Source organism: Camelus bactrianus, chromosome 11 (genome assembly GCF_048773025.1).
Source record: "Camelus bactrianus isolate YW-2024 breed Bactrian camel chromosome 11, ASM4877302v1, whole genome shotgun sequence".
Taxonomy (NCBI): domain Eukaryota; kingdom Metazoa; phylum Chordata; class Mammalia; order Artiodactyla; family Camelidae; genus Camelus; species Camelus bactrianus.
Window position 1 is genome coordinate 7,193,786 of NC_133549.1, and position 17,644 is coordinate 7,211,429.

General features: G+C 46.9%; 1 pseudogene; it reads left to right on the plus strand.

Annotated features, from left to right (window-relative positions):
• The first annotated feature begins 492 nt into the window (after positions 1-492).
• On the plus strand, positions 493-5,263 carry LOC105075234 (OTU domain-containing protein 5 pseudogene; annotated as a pseudogene).
• Positions 5,264-17,644: the final 12,381 nt, after the last annotated feature.

Sequence of the window (17,644 nt, forward strand, 5' to 3'; positions counted from 1 at the left end):
GTGCAGCAGTGCAACACACATCTGTGTTAAAAACCCGTTTACGTGCACGGATGCAGTTCAGACCTGTGTTGTTCAAGGGTCACCTGTATATTACAAAGCTACTGTGGGCGCCGGGTTTGCTCGGGGGGGGGGGTACTCGGTGCTGCCACGGTGAGTATTCTCCCCCAAAAGAAGTCGCCGCCACCGCCTGCCGACCCCACCAGTAAGCAGCAGCCGCCGCCGCCGCCGCCGCCGCCTCCCGGGCCCCGCTGTGCTCGGCCCAGCTCCGCGGCGGGGATCGCGACCGTGACGCGGGCGCCGTGGGGGCCCGTCCCCGGGCCTCGCCACCGCCTCAGGGCCCGCTGCCTGGGCTGCTGCCCCGCTGGGCGCTGGCCGTGCCGCCCGGCGCCGGAGCGGGCCCCGCCCCCGCCCACAGCAGGCCTCTCCTCCCCCCTGGCGGGGGCCCCGGCGGTGGCCCGGGGGGGGGGGGGGGACGCGGTGGGTGCAGCGGCGGCGGGCGTGGAGGCGGGCGAGGGCGGCTGCTGCCCGGGGCCCGGCCACAGCAGGCGGCGGCGGCAAGCCCCTGGGGCGGGCGCGGCTGGCAGGGCAGTCCGGAGCCGGAGGAGGCCGGCGCAGGTTCCAGCAGCGAGGGCGGGTATGAAGCGGCTGCAGCTCGCGAGGCCACGGGCCCCGCCCCCGGCGGAGCAGCAGGAGCGCTGCTTTGAAAAGGCCCTGGGAGACAAGCAGGGCTTCATCATCAAGCAGATGAAGGAGGACGGCGCCTCTCTCTTCCTGGCCGTAGCCGACTAGGTTTATGGAGACCAGGACATGCATGAGGTTGGACAGAAGCACTGCGTGGACTATCTGATGAAGAATGCTGACTCCCTCTCCAACTACGTCACAGAGTACTTCACCACCTACATCAACCGGCAGCGGAAGAACAACTGCCATGGCAACCACGTTGAGATGCAGGCCAAGGAAGAGATGTTCAGCCGGCCTGTGGAGGTGTACCAATGCAGCACAGAACTGATCAACACATTCCATGGCATCCAGCAAAATGCGGATGAACCCATCCGTGTCAGCTACCATCGGAATATCCACTACAACTCAGTGGTGAATCCTAACAAGGCCACCTTTGGCGTGGGACCGGGCCTGCCATCATTCAAACCAGGGTTTGCAGAGCAGTCCTTGATGAAGAATGCCATAAAAACATCGGAGGAGTCATAGATTGAACAGCAGATGCTGCAAGACAAGAAGCAGGCCACAAACGAGGCCATTGAGGAGCAGGTGGCTCGGGAGTCCTACCTGCAGTGGCTGAGGGATCAAGAGAAACAGGCCTGCCAAGTCCGTGGCCCCAGCCAGCCCTGGAAAGCCAGTGCCACATGCAGTTCTGCCACTGCAGCAGCCTCCAGTGGCCTGGAGGAGTGACCCATCTGGTCCCCATGGTAGTGGAGTTCAGCCTCGTCTCCTGAGCACCCTGAGCTGATGCCGAGCTGGGCATCAGGCCCCTTCCCCAGGCACTGTCTTAGCTCTTGCCAAACCTCCTTCACCCTGTGCACCAGATAGAAGCCGCCAGTTCTCAACAGGGGCCAACCGGGCTACTTCCCCCCTCATGTGCCTCTACCCTGCTCTGGAGTGCCAGGCCCTCATTCAGCAGATGTCCCCTTCTGCCTTCGGTCTGAGCGACTGGGATGATGAGACCCTAGCTTCGGTGCTGGCAGTGTCCCAACGGGAATACGTAGACAGTATGAAGAGAAACAAAGTGCACAGAGACCCACCCCCAGACAAGAGTTGATGGAGACCCAGAGACTGGAGACCGTCTCCCAACCCCCACCACTCCTGCCCTCCAGTGCCACCCCACCTTCTTTGGCTTTCTTCCCCTTCACCTTCTTCCTTGTTCCCTCTCTTCCCTCCTTTCCTTCCCTGCTTCCCTCTGGCTGGTCCACCCCCACGCACCCTTCATCGCTGCCACCACAACCACCAACTGTCTCTTCGCCAGCTGATGTGCCCTCTTGCCCCCTGCACGGCACCATCCCTGCATTCCACAGGGGACTCGGGCAAGGGTGCTGAAGGTAGGTGAGAGGCACACAGAGACAAACCGACTGGCAGCCAGGCAGCCCCTGAGGAGAGACATTCAGAGGGAAGTCTCCCTGCCCTCAATTCCTTCCAAGATCAGAAAACTGTCACCCCACCTCCACAGTGATGGCAGGGAGGTGGGAGGAAGAAGTGGGTATATCCCCTTCCCAGTACCCCCAAAATTGTCTGAGCCTTCAATGTTGAATTTTTCTTTATTAAAATGCACTTTTATCTTATAAAATCAACCAATCAAAAAGTGATGTAGACAATAGCATTGGCTCTATGAAGGCGGCATCTCTGGTTTGGGGGCAGGCAGGCCATGGGGCACAGAGGGGGCACAAAGATGTGGTTGCTGTCCCTGGCCTCCAGCTCTGTGGAGGTGGGCAGGGTCTAGAGCGTGAGCCAGGGGCAGGGACAAGAGGGGGCAGGTGTTCAAGTGGGCTTTTTGGACAATGAGACTGACCTCGCTGCATTCCTTATGGTTCCACCACCATCACTACTCTTTTTGGGGTGGGGGCACCTTTGAGGATCATGGCCACCACCCAGGATTTGAGTGTGGGGAATGGGAGCAGCCTGAGCAGATGGGGCACTCGTTCCCTGCAGGTGTCAACAAAATCCGCCATCTGTAATGTCCTTGGCACAATAAAACCAAATGTCAGTTTCAAAAACCAAAGCTATTGTGATCAAAACAGTATGGTATTGTCTGTCGACAGATGACTGGATAAACAAGATTTGGCATAAATATATATATATATATATATTTACTTTTTTACATACATGCATATACATGTATCATATATATATTTTTACAATGTAATACTACTCAGGCATAAAAAAGAATAAGATAATGCATTTGCAGCAACATGAATGGACCTAGATATCGTCATTCTAAGTGAAGTAAGCCAGAAAGAGAAAGAAAAACACCATATGATATCACTCATATGTGGCCTCTAAAAAAAGGGACACAAATGAACTTATTTACAAAACAGAAATAGAATCACAGACATAGAAAACAAACTCATGGTTACTAGGGGGAAATGGGGTGGGAAGGGATAAATTGGAAATTTGAAAATTGCACCTCTTGGGGAGTGATGGAAATGTTAGCTATCTCGATTGTGGTAGTGGTTTCATTGGTATATACATCCATCAAAATTCATCAAAGTGTATATCTGAAATATGTGTAGTTTTCTGTATAGGAACCATGCCACAATAAAGGTGTTAAAAAAAAAAGTATGGTATTGGCATTATAAACAGATATGTAGATCAATGAAACAGAATAGAGTCCAGAAATAAACCCCTGCAAAGATGGCCAGTTAATTGTTGACAAAGGAGCCAAGAATACACAGTGAGGAAAAGATAGCCTCTTCAATAAACAGTGCTGTGAAAACTGAATCTCCTAATGCAAAACATGGCACTGGACCCCTATTTTATACCGTATACAAAAACCAACTCAAAATGGATTAAAGACTTGAATATAAGACCTGAAACCATAAAACTCCTAGAAGAAAATAAAGAATAAAAGCTCCTTGCTGTCAGTCTTGGCAATGATTTTTTTTTTTTATTTGACACCAAAAGCAAAGGCAATAAAGGCAAAAAGAAACGAATGGGATGACATCAAACTAAAAACTTCTGCACAGCAAAGGAAACCGTCAACAAAAAGAAAAGATACCTATAGAATGGGAGAAAATGTTTGCAAACACATACCTAATAAGGGGCTAATATCTAAAATATACAAGGAACTTATATAACTCAACAGCAAAAAACCCCCAAACAACCCAATTTTTAAAATGGGCAAAAGACCTATACAGACATTTTCCAAAAGACATACAGGTGGCCAAAAGGTACATAAAAAGATGTTCAACATCTCTAACCATCAGGGAAATGCAAATCAGAACCACAAAGAGATAACACCTCACACCTGTTAGGATATCCAGTATCAAAAAGATAAGCGATAACAAATGCTGGTGAAGATGTGGAGCAAAGTGAACCCTTGTGCACAGTTGGGGCAAACTGGTACAGATGCTATCCAAAACAGTATGGACATTCCGCAGGAAATTAAAAATAGAACTGCCAAATGATCCAGTAATCCCACTCCTGGATATACATCCAAAAGAAACAAAATCATTATTTCAAAGAGAGATCTGTACACCTATATTCGTCGCAGCATTATTCACAACAGCGAAGGCATGAAAACAACCTAAGTGTCCTTCGATGGGCGAATGGATAAAGAAAATGTGGTACACACACACACACACACACACACATATACACACAATGGAATATTATTCAGCCTTTAAAAAGAAGAAAATCCTGCCATTTGCAATAACATGGATGGATCTTGAGGGCATTATGCCAAGTGAAATAAACCAGACAGAGAAAGACAAATACTGCATGGGATCACTGATATGTGGCATCTAAAGAAGAAAAAAAATGTTGATTGCACAGAAACAGACAGAGGAATGGTGGTCACCAGGGCTGGTGCAGGGGGGAAGGAAAATGGGGAGAAGATGGTCAAAGTGCACAGTCTTTCAATTATAAGATGAAAAAGATCTGAGGAGCTAGTGTCAAGTATTGTAACTATAGTTGATAAATACTGTGTTGTATAATAGAAATTTGCTGAGAGGGTTCAAGTTAAGTTTTCTCCCCCCTGAAAAAAAAAGAAGAAGAGTAAAATGTGTAAGATGATGGATGAGTTAATCAACTGAATTGCGGAAATCCTTTCATAATGCATATGCATGTATCAAATCATCACATTGTACATTTTAAATACATTACTATTTTATTTGTACCTCAGGACCTCAGTAAAGCTGAAATTAAAAAAAAACCCAGTTTTGTTACTGTCTCTCTTTGCCTCACAAATGTTCATGTGATTGAAGTCAATTAGAAAAAGTTACGTATGGGTAAGGTGTGTATACGTATCTGTCAGGAAAGAAAGTTAGTGAGGCAAAGGAGAAAAATCACAGAAGAATTAGAAATAGTAGGATAACCTTAATAGTAAGATAACGCCAGTATCCATAGTTAAGATAACCTGTAATATGTACCAAACAGATACAGTAAGATGACATGAATTGATAATAATTGTGTAATTACCTAATACCATGATAGCAAATCATATTTATTTTTCAAGTTTCCTGTATAATAGTGGTTTATAATGTAAACATCTATAATTTATAGCATTTTAAATCTTTTAAATATATATTTAAGACTCTGCAGTATTCTGACTCATAGTCATTAAAGCGTATTCGGTCATGTATTAGAATTGGAATCCGTCCTTCATTATAGACACTTGGGGAGGGCACAGGACACAGACTTTACCCAGTGCCTGTGCTTCGGGCAGGGCTTCTGCCGGGGGACTCAGTGCAGGATGTGGCTGTGTGTTTGGAGAACATTCAGTTTAGTTTCCTCTCAACTTTATTGTTTGTTGAGGCTTTTGGATTTGTTTCAGTTGGATAGAAAATGGAAGAAGTTATGTCAGATGAACCATTTCACTGTGTGTTGCTTTACAGAATCGCTTCCCCTGAATAATTAATAAAAGATTGACAGGAAGAACTTCCCTGGAATAATTAGCAGGTAGTTTCAGAATGGGAACTTTTCTTTTGCTCATTGTTCAGTCAAACTGAGCACCTAGTTTTTGCCCCTGGAGGATTTTGGACAGAGACGGAGGAAGCCTCAGAGCAACCGCAGAGCTGCTGAAAGTCAGAACAGGGCATGCGGATGCCCGGAGCAGCACCCCCGTCCTCTTACCAGAGAGATCCCCCGAAATCAGCCGTGACCTTGGGAAGAGCCCTGCCTGCCCTTCAAGGCGACATCCCAGAATCGCCTGTCTCACACACTGCTTTCGGCATCTTGCGGCTCTGACTGGCATCTTTATAATGAGATGAAGTTTCCGGTTTCTAGGGAAAAGAAGTCAGGCAGTGCACATTCAAGTGGCATAAGGGTTTTTTGTTTTTTTTTTTCTGTTTTTATATAAGACGGTGCAAAAAGTTTTCAGGGACTATACCAGGAATCCTGAGTCCTGTTTGGTCATGAAACACTCAGAGTTCACACTGCATCTAATTGCCCAGAACTCCACAAACGCATGGAGAACAAGAAATGCATTTGCTTTTCAGATCCAAGTGCTGACCTGAATGCAGTCCCCCTTTTGCCTTCCTGTGCGTTTTTAAATTTTGCCTTTTAACCTGATTTTGTTCCTTCTGGGAGTTCCTTCTTCCATGTCTGTTCTCCTTGAGCAGAATAATGTTTGCTGATTCAACTGTCATGCTGACATCTGTTGTGACTTTATTAATCATCTTGATAATATGATTAATATTAAAAATATAACTTAGGCACTCCCTAGTTGCATGGCCTCATGCAAGTCACTTAAATGCTTTGAACTTCAGTTTCCCTGACTATAAAAGGTGAGGATTAGCCTGGAATATTTCTAGTTCCTTTGGTGTCCACACGCTATGATTCTGAAGGGCCTGGGGGGCTCAGGGCCGAACTGTTCAGTGTGATGGGGAGGTAACACAGGGCTCCTTCAGTACCACTTCGGAGATGCTGCCTCCCCCTTTCTGTGCCCCCTTCCCTCTTGGCTCTCCCTGTAAACAATCTTTTTTTTGTCTTTCAGCCTGTGGTAGGGAGGGGAACAGTATGGGGGATGCTTTGGGGCACATGGGGTTTTTCATTTCTCCCTGGGCACCAGGTGAGAGGTTTCAGACTTTTTGGATGGTCTGGACCACTCTGGGGGATTTGGACCCATCCCTGCTTGGGGCAGGTTTCTTCTCCAAACCTGGGACAAGGCGGGTATCCTGTTCATATCCCCCACCTCCACAGTGTTCATCCACATTTTTTCCACTGTTGTTGGAAATCTGGCTGTTTTGACAGCCAACAGAACTGTAACTTAGTGCTTCACAATTTCACGTACAGCTGATGGGTCTATCTCCTCTCTGTAGGGATTTTGTTTGTTTGGGGGAAGTAAGTGGCCCAGCCGCCTCCTGCCAGGCCCCTGTGGGCTGCATGTTTGTCCTGGGAGGGGACAGCATATGCCTCCAGGGCGGGAGCTGAGAGACTATCTCAGATGAAAGCCACGGTGCCTTAGGCAAACCCCATCACCCCTGAGCTGCTCATGAACAACGCAGTGCTAATAAGGGACACCCCCTCCAGGGGGTGAGGGCCCCCTTGTAGTAGGGGGTGGGGAGGCAGGCCAGTGCTAAGTATTATTACAGTAATAGGAAGAGAGCCGCTGTTAGTGTTTTTAAGCCCCAGGGACACTTGAACATCAGAAGCTCACAGAGGTGCTGGTAACAGCTGCCTGAGGGCTGGGAGGCTTGCTTTTGCACAATCACCCGGCCACCTGCGCTTAACTCCTCACTGCGCCAGTAATTTGGAGGACATCAGTCTGAGAGGGGGCTGGGGATCTGGAAGGGATGGTAATTTTTAAAAAAAATCCTTTTCTTATGTGTTCATTTAATCAACACACATCAACTCAATGTCAAGATTTGCTCCTGGCAGGGGGCTGGGGACGCCCTGCTGCTCAGCCACTCCCCAGGGAGAGAGGAACAGTTCTGAGGTGGGTGAGGGTGATACCCAAGTGACAGGGTCCTGGGCCAGACAGATGGGCACAAGGGCTGGGGGCTCTCAGAGCCCTGGCACAGAGCCTGGTACCCTGGGGATGCCTCCCCCCCAAAATGATTGTGGAATAAATGGATACGTGAATAAAAGGAAACAACAGTCAGAAAATCCCAATCGGGGTGGGGTAAGTCCGGTCAAGCCAGAGGTGGCCAAGCCCAGGAGAGATCACCATGTGCCAGGCTGTGCAGCCTCAGAGGGACTGCACCATTGTGGCAACAGTCCCAGGTGCAGACCTGGGTTGATCACAAGAACCTAGGGTCCAAAAGGATGGGGAGACAAGCAGAGCCAGGTCCTGGGAAGTGAGCTGACCCAAGCAGCTCCTCTGTGCATCTGTGCGGAGTCCTTTGGGCACCAGTCTTTACTCAGTCCACACACATGCTACACCCCAGAGCCTCATCTCCTCTCCTTGAGCAGGTGCCTCCCAGCTTCCTCAGCCGCAGATTTTCTGACTCATCCGTCCATTTCCATCCTTGCTGTATATTTTATCAATAATTTTTCATTTAATCCTTCCAGCCATGATTTGGTGCTTGGCATTGGCCCAGGTTTTTAGAGGAGGAAGCTTGGCTCAGAGAGATTAAGTAGCTTGTCCAAAGTCACACAGCCAGTCAAGGTGAGAGCTGGGAGTGGAAACTGGGCATAGGAACTGGATTTGTTCTCCTCACCAAGGCATTTCAGACTCAGGGTGTCTCCAAGCTGGGAGGGATCTCGGGGGTCATGCAGAGGAATCCTCTGAATAATTAATTATTAATGCAGGAATCCTTTTCCAGCATTCTCCCTAAGTGGCTTATGCTCTTGCTTAGGGAAATCGCAAACAAAGACGAAAAGAAAGAGGAAGGGAAGAAGGAAGAAATGAAAAAAGGGAGGGAGAAAACAAAAGTTCAGCATCAATGGACATATTTAGGATTTTACTGAGAAAAACCTTAGCCAGCAGCTATTTTAATTTCAGCATACCCGAGCATCTTTTATTTTCGGGTCCGTGTGGCTACATCTGGAGATGGCCCCAGTGCCTCTTCTGGGTTGAGAATCTCTGTCTGAAAGCCTGGTCTGCTCGGCTGTGTCCGGGCATCTTTCTCTAAGATGTGCCTTTCCGTCCCAGGCAAGACTTCGTCTGCTCTTGTCAAAGGTCCCAATTTGCGGTCCTCGTAAGGAGCCTCCTCTGCCACCTCCCCCAGTCTGACCCGATGTCAGTCTCCGCCCAGGGGAGCACCCAGCCGGCCTGCCCAAGCTTCTGGAGCGAGACTAAACTGGGGACAAGGTAGGAAGCAGGCCGCAGGCACCCCACTGGCTCAGAGGAGGGCTGGGGGCGCCGGGACCTCGGGAAGACAGAAACTCCTGGAGCTGAAACGAGCTGCAGGTAGGTGACCTGGTTACTTCCTGAGGTATGTGGGGCGAGACAGCTCTCAGACCTAGAAGAGGGGCAAGTCTCCAGGTGAGTGGGGGACCACCTGCAGGCAGCACCTCTGCCTCCCGAATTGCTGACAAGGCTTTGACAGGTCAGGGCTGCCACCCAGCGCCCCCTAGTGCCTGGAGGTGGGCTAAACAGCAGAGGGAATCTAAGACCCAGGGAGGTAGGCCCCCTGCCTGCCCTCAGGATGCTAAGAGTCTAGAGGAGGGTCCAGTTAGAGGAGAGTTCAGGGCTAAGCTATGTGCAAATAACTTCCAGGGTAAGAGGGGAGAGGCCAAGAGTTGTTTTTTTTTTTAAGGGGGTGCTGGGGATTGAACCTAGGACATCACCCATTCAGTGATCATGCCAGTCCTGCAGGACTCGTCTCCTTACTCCCCTTTCTCAGGCCACTGAGGTCTCGGGAAAGGATGAGGCTCAGGGAAAAATTTGCCCCTAGTCACCAGCCAGTGAATAATTGCAACTTGACTCAAATTCAGATCTGATTTCAAACTACAGGGGCTTCAACTGCCCCCCCCCCCAGGGCACCCCTCATTGTTTCAATCAGGCTGCTGTAACAAAGGGCCCACCCTGGGTGGCTTGGACCACGCAAACTTGTGTCTTGTGGTTCCGGAAGCTTGAAGTCTGGGATCCAGGTGTGGATAGGGCTGGAGAGAGTCCTCGAGGTGTCTGCAGGGTTTCTTCTCCCTCTGTCCCCACCTGGCCTTCAGCCCTCTGTGTCCGTCTTGGGGGTCTTTCTTCTCCCCTTCTAAGGACACCAGTCCTACTGGATTAAAGGCACTTCTACAACCACATGACATTGTAACTTGATCACATCTGTGAAGACGCTTTCCAAATAAGGTCACATTCAAAGGCACTGGGGATCGGGACTTCAACATATCCATCACCTTCAAGCTCTCCAATGTCACTTTAGTCTCAAGAAAACAACATGACAACCAGAAAATGACAAAGGAAAGTCTGTGAGAACATGGACTGTTAAGCCATCAGGGAGCAGAAGACCTGTATTTGTAGGAAGACCCCAGAGAGATAAGGTGTGCATTGCTACAACATTCCAGGTTGAGCACAAATCGTCAGCAATTAGGCACTTAAAACAAGACGTCTTCCCGGTTCCCAGATTTTCTCTCCCTTTACATTTCTGATGCCAGTGCCCTCACCTCCTCAGTCATCCTCCTGTGTGGCCCAGGGCTGCCCTGTGCCCCCTCCCCAGACCCCCCACCTGTTATACCTGGCATGTTCACAGCTCCCACCTTCCATCTGACTGATGAGTACATAGGAGCTGAGTTCAGTCCTGGCTGGTATGTTAGCGTGTTACACTTTCAGACATGTGACAGAATGGTTATCAATTTTCTCTTCCAATTTTGAGGACAATAGGTATCCTCGTGAGTCTATGAGCACGTCTGGCATCAGCCCTTCGTGCCCCTTTCCCAGCTGACCCCTTGGTGTTGACAGGGCATTAGCCCATCCAAGCTCTGATCCCCAGACCCCATCTCCTCTCTCTCATGACCTTAGTCCTAGGTTGGCTCAGGACCCAGAAGACCACCTCCTCTTTTCTCTAAACTTCTGCAACTTGCCACAGCCTCCAAAAGGGGCCCCTCTGAGGGCACAATGGTGTCACTTGTCTGGCCCCCTTTCCTCTTGAAACTACATGGACAGTGAGTGCCTGATCCGGGCCCCCGCCGTGCTCCTGTGCCTCGCTGGGTCCCTGCACTACAAGGTCTGTCCATAGATGCTGGCAGCAGGTACCAACCCAAGACATCAAGGGAGACGCCCACCTTTAGCCTCTCTCGCTGAATCCAGGTGCACCATCAATTAAAACCCAGGCCTGGGTAGTTGCTGTCCCGCAGGGAATGTACACACATACAGCCCCCAAGCCCTCTCGCCTGTGACCACAACATGGAAAGAGCATTTTAAACCCTGAAAGGGGACAAACATGAGAAGCAGCTGAGCTTTTCAGTATTTCCTATAAGCAAGCTGCACCTTGAACGTTCAAAACACAGATCTCCCTGGACTTATGATGAGGTTACATCCCTAATAAACCCATCGTAAATTGAAAATATTCTAAGTTGAAAATGTATTTACACATCTGACCTAGCGAACATCATAGCTTAGACCTACCCACCTTCAACGTGCTCAGAACACGTCCATTAGCCTACAGTTGGGCAAAATCATCTCGCACAAAGTCTGATTTGTAAGAAAATGTTGACTATCTCGTGTAATTTACTGAACACTGTACTGAAAGTGAAAAACAGAATGCTTGTCTGGGTCCAGAATGGTATGTGTATCGGTCGTTTCCCCCATGATCGCAGGGCTGACTGGGAGCTGAGGCTCACCGCCCAGCATCACAGCAGAGAGTCAAGGAAAGCACCCCATAGCGCTAGCCTGGGAGAAAAGATTGTAGTAGAGAACAAACCTGACTCTATATTGGATCTGTTCCTTTAGTTTTAACCACTGTGCCCTGTTTTCCAGGCTCAGTCTTGCTAGCTCTGCTCCTTTTGTGAAACAATGTTGCCTTTAGCCTGAAATAGACAGGAGAGCCTATTCCTGGGGCTCTGACCTTCAAGGATGTTAGCCCTTCTGCACTTACGTGGAGATGGCAAGTTGCAAAATACAGAAAACCTTTGTTTTGTTGGAAGTTTACAGGGACACCATGACCTGGCCCACGTGGATGGCTGCAAGAACAAAGAATGCCTGCAGCAAGAAGTGTGCACCAACTAACCACACCCCCCCCCTTTTTTTTGTATTAAAGAAGCCTATATTCTGACTTGAGCAGGATGATTCTCCAACACATTAGTTGGCCATCCTCTCGGTCTGCTGGCTTTCCAAAAAAGTCGCTATTCCTTGCCCCAACACTTCATCTCCCGAGTTACTGGCCTGTCATGCAGTGAGCAGAACGAGTTTGGACTCGATAACAAGATCACAGTTCAGCATTGGAAGTATGGTTCCTACTGAATGCATATCGTTTTCAAAACATCATGAAGTCGAGAAACTGTTAAGTGGAACCATCGTAAGTGGGCACTGTTTCCTGCACTCCTAGTCCCAGGACTAGGTATTGATCAAGACCTCCACCATCAAGGGAAGGAGAAAATTAGGAAACCACAGCCCATTTATTTTAAAGAGCTGCACCTCACCAGAGTGCACATGTAAATAAGTAAGCCTCTCCCTAAATCAAAGATAATTTATATGACTATAAATTACCTGCACAAATTTATGCGTATAACTGAATCACTTTGCTGTACACATGAAACTAACATCATAAATCAACTACACATCATTAAAATTTTTAAGTAAAAACTTTAAATATATTTGGGATCAAATAAAAAATCTATAATAGGTATCTTACATATCTTATATACAATATATTTTATATATCATAGTTTATTTATAGATCTTAGATATAATTAAAATATAACACGTAAAATTATGTATTTTTATATATTATGATATATTTAATGTTTTAGGGGATATTAAGAGACTATTTTTCTCTTCTATTCCTTTTCCCTAGCCTCACGGATAATCAGGCCACCACTGCCAGCCAGCAAGGGGTGGGAGTTATTTCTGCTTTACGTAATCATTTCAACTTGGATTCTTGCAAAGTCTTTGGGTGGTCTTTGAAGCTGGTTTCTTTAAAGTTCCCCCAGGTCCCTTAATTAAACTGGATCATTTCAAGTTGATTGTACAGGGCATCTCGATGGTTTACAACCAAGCCAAGCATCACTACTTGGCCATGCCATTGTAAGGACATCTTCTTGTCCTCCCCCAGCAGCCCAGGGCAGGAGACGGTCCTTCTCTGGGGGCTGCAAGGATGGGCCAGCCCAGCAGTCTGCTTGCAGGAGTTTCTAGTCAGTGGTTATAAAGTTCTAGAGAAACCCACATCATTTCTGAAAATGCTAAATCAAAAGACATTTCTCCAAAGGGCCTCAGTCCTGCTGGTATTTCACAGGAATTCCAACTCCAGCAGCTTCACACAGCCATTATCACTTAATTACCAATATAAATCTACCAGCAACTTACATAACTTTGTTTGCAAATGAGTACGCACACCTCCTAAGTCATTCCCTCCTTTTCTCTCTCTCCCTGATGGGCGGGAGAGACTCCACAGCGCTATGGCTGGCGGAGGCTCCTGGTGTCCCCGTGTCATTCGAGGCCAGCATGTATCTGGAACGCAGCGACACTGAGCCTGCGGAATTGTACCTGGTGCCCACTCAGACCCACAGATCCCTCCTGGCATTGCGGGGCAGGTGCCTGGCAGAAGCCAGCTCCACCTGCCTGGGAGGTTCACAGACCGCAGGGAACTTCGTAGTGATCTGAGGCCACGTTTCTGGTACACGATGGAAACTGAAACCTGGATTTGGGTTCCCTCACCAAATTCACACAGAGCTAGTCATGACCGAAGCCTGAGTGTTTGGCGGCAAGGATGAGCAGCCCGGAGGCACAGCTCAGACACACAGGATTCAGTTCCATTTCCAGCTCTACCGCCAACCGGTCTTGGGGCTGAGGCCGGTCACCCACCCTCACTCCACCTGGTCCACTGTCTCCGGTACTGAGAAAGGGCTTTCTACCAGAACTTATCTTTCTGGTCTGGGAAGGGGTTTTAAGGTAGTAGCATTCCTCTGAATCTCTTTTAATGACAGCACACACACTGTATATATAAATAAATACGTATTTAATTTTTAAATAAAATCTATTACATTTATTTAGGCCCTCTGTCTTCATTCTGAAGTCTTGTTCTTATTTCTTTCTAGGCCTTATGTTTTGATTTCAGGCACATTTAGACTTACAACTTATGGAGAATGGTGGAAAAAAAGATTCCTGCATTATTTAGCGGGTTAATCTAAACGATCTCCCAGGTCTGTCCTAACATGGAAGTTCTGTGAGTCTAGAAAATGCCTTGGTGAAGGAGAACAAACCTAGGTTTTGAAGTCAGACATCCCTGGGCCCACCTCCTCACTTTCACATTTACCAGCTGTGTGACTTCAGGCAAACTGCTTAACCTCTCTGAGCTTAGGTTGCTCAGCTGAAAATCTGGGCCAATGCCAACTGCTAAATTATTGTCAGGAGGGTTAAATAATAAAGGGCTTTTAAGAAATGGAGAAGAATGCCTGGCAAGTAGTAGGCAACGTAGATATTAGAGTTTGCTTTTCTTTATTCACACAAGTCTTCGATTGGGTCAAAATTGTAGGCCACAATATGCTGGAATATTGCTTCTGTCTTCCCTTCCAGGGCCCTACTTCAGACAAAGAAAGAAGGAAATGAACAGTAACTCTCCAAGGCCCTTCTGAAAGCATCACCCGTCTATTGAAATGTTCTTTCCATTCAAAAACTAGGTTATTAATTATGGATTGCTATTGGAACTGAAAATCAGAACAGGGCTCACTGCTTAGGGCCCAGAGCTTGACAATTGGATTTTGGTCATTTCCTGGTATCTATGTAATACATCCCAAATGTGAGGTCTGCAGTGTTGAGAGACCAGCAAACTTCAGACTGAACGGCTGTTGGTAATATTTAGTACATGCCCTGGAATGACCGCTCTCTTGACTTTCATTCCCACCCCAGGCAGTGCGTTTCTGGGGGATTATTTCACTTCATGGGTGGCCTGAGTCCTTTGGCCCTCATCCCTCGTCCCTCAGCCTTATGGCTCATTCCTCCGCTCCAGGCAAGCAATAACCACCCAAAAAGGTGACTTTCATGCCCCAGTGGCATGAGTAACATCATTAACTCCTCAGGGCTGAGGTTTGTGATTACATAAAAATCTTACACCGCACCGCTTTCGCTGTCAGAATACCAGAGCAACAGGGTGTTTGCAGAGTCCGTGTTCTCTCCGGGAATGTGGTTGCCTGCCCGCATCAGCGAGACTTGGGATGCTTTTTCCGAATGATGCTATTTCAGCAGGATTGTGGGTTTCAGGATGGAAGCTAAGTACTCCCGTCTTCCAGTTCCAGCGAGAGCAACTGTGCAAGAGACTGGGCTCTGAAACTCTTCAGACCCAGGGAAACGCTGCTCATGTGTGCCCCGGAGGGATGGAGGGACGGGACGGGAGAAGCACAGCTGTGCCGCATGGTGTTTCACATGCTCTTCTACACATGAGCTTTCTAAAGTGCAAAAACGTTGCAGGGCCCTGGGCAGAGAAGACACGGTAACATATTTCCTCCTGGCCTCAGGCCAGCGCTAGGAGGAACCACGGGCTGGAGCTCCTGCACTGTGGGCTCCACGCGCCATCTGGTGACCTAGGGCTGACATTGCAAGCACCATGTTTTTTGTTTGTTTTTAAGATAAAATTCTAAATAATAAAACCAGTGGATCATGCTTTAGAAACACTAGTGTGAGCAAAAAATGAAGCAGATATTCTAAGAATGTAAAGATGACTGGGAGGCGAGCCTTGAGTAGTATAGAATTCAAATTTGTATCTTTTTTTTTAAAAAAGGCACTTCCAGACAAATACAAATATCATATCACTTATATGTTGAATTAGAGAAAAAAAAAAGAGAGATAAAATGAACTTATTTTCAGACCGGAAATAGACTTACAGATGTAGAAAACAAACTATGGTTACCAAAGGGGAAAGTTGGGGAGGATAAATTAGGAGTTTGGGATTAACAGACACACACTACTTTATATAAAATAGATAAACAACAAGGTCCTACTGTACAACACAGGGAACTATATTAAACATCTTGTAATAATCTATAATGGAAAAGAATATATATATACGTATATGTATAACTGAATCACTGAGCTGTACACCTGAAACTAACACAACGTTGTAAATCAGCTACACTTCCATTAAAAAAAAAATAATTAAAAAAAAAAGTACTCCAAGTTTGGGAAACTCTGGATTACCCAAGTTAAAACAGACATCTCTTCAAAAGTCTTGAATCCAAGGATGCTACTGAAGAAGGAGTTATAGTTCTAGACCTGTTTAACATCGAAATCTTTCTCCGCTCCACCTTCAAGCACTTCTTGAAGACAGCGCATTTGGCAAAGTTACTTTAGTGAGAAATTGGTCCATCCCACTCACTTGATCCATGATTAGATACCGTCTTTTCAAAAGGGAAAGACTTAAGTGGTAGCTGGTTTCAGCTGCTGATGCCAAAGCACCGCACACTGGGGGCTTGTACAACAGACATTAATTTTTCCACAATTTCTTCTGAGGTTTCTCTCTTTGGCCTGTAGATAGCTGTCTCCTCCCGAGGTGGTCACTTGGTCCTCTCCGTGTGTGAGTCTAGAGTCCAAATCTCCTTTTCTTATAAGGGCACCAGTCATGTTGGACTAGGGCCCTCCCTAATGACCTCATTTTTTTTAAGCACCTCTTTAAAGACTCTATATCCAAATACATCCCATTCTGAGAGACTGGGGGCTTAGGGCTACAATACAGGAATTTTGAAGGGGATGCAATTCGACTCATAAGAGCATCTTATTTTTGCATCTTTTGGAGAAAATTTGTGCTTCCGTGGAAAACTGCGCATTCTTTAGAGTGGGGTCAGCAAACTACAGCCAGTAGGCTGGACATGGCCTGCCACCCAGGCTTATAAATAAAGTTTTATTGGCACAAGGCTACTCTCATTGCTTCACAGATTATCTATGGTATCTTTCTTATTGTTTGTTGTGACTATATACTTCAATTAAAAAAAAAAGTAGACTTGAGTAGTTGTAACAATGACTCAAACACGGCTGGCAAAACCTAAAATATTTACTCTCTGGCCCTTCATAGAAAAAGTTGGCCAACCTCTGGTCTAGAGCACAATCAACCCCAGGGTTACCTAGTTTTTCATTTTTTTAATTCTAATTAAAAAAAATTTTTTTACACTTATCTTTTGATGGAGGGAAATTAATGTTGGTCTTTTTTTTTTTTTTTTTTTTTTAATGGAGGTACTGGGGATTGAACCTAGGACCTCATGCATGCTGAGCACACGCTCTACCACTGAGCTACCCTCTTCCCGCTGGGTTGTCTCATTCTGACTCTACAGGGCTCTGCACCTTCTGTTGCCTTTGAGCTATTGTACAGCCACTCAGTTGTAGATGATGGCTAGCGATGAAGAATAATCCTTGCCCTGGGACATGAAGAAGCCAGCATGGCCTCCACCGGCTCCTTCCTTTCAACCTTTCTCACCTACAAATGTACCTGTTCTTTCTCTTCTGAACTGGTTGTGACATCTTAACAGGTCCCTCACTGATCACAACTTCAGTAAAACCTTTGACATGTGTTGGTTTTATATTTGGATGAGTGTCATCATTTTACCTTTTTGAAAAGCTTCCTTTGACATTTCCATGTTGTTCTCCTTGGGTGTGATGACAGCACTGGGCTGAGGAAGGACCGTGTCTTGGTCCTTAAAAGACACATAGGGAAGCATTTGGGATGAGGTCGTGATGCTTACACCTTACTTACAAATGCTTTGGCATATGTGTTTGTACATTCTAACACATATTATATATACATACATGTGTGTATACATAAGCGAGAGAAAAAGAGAAAGCAGAGACAGCAAAATATTAATTAACCTGTGAATTTAGGTGAAAGCTGTGTGATGTCCTTGAATGGTGCACCTCATTCCACTTTTCTGTAGGTCTGACAATTTTCAA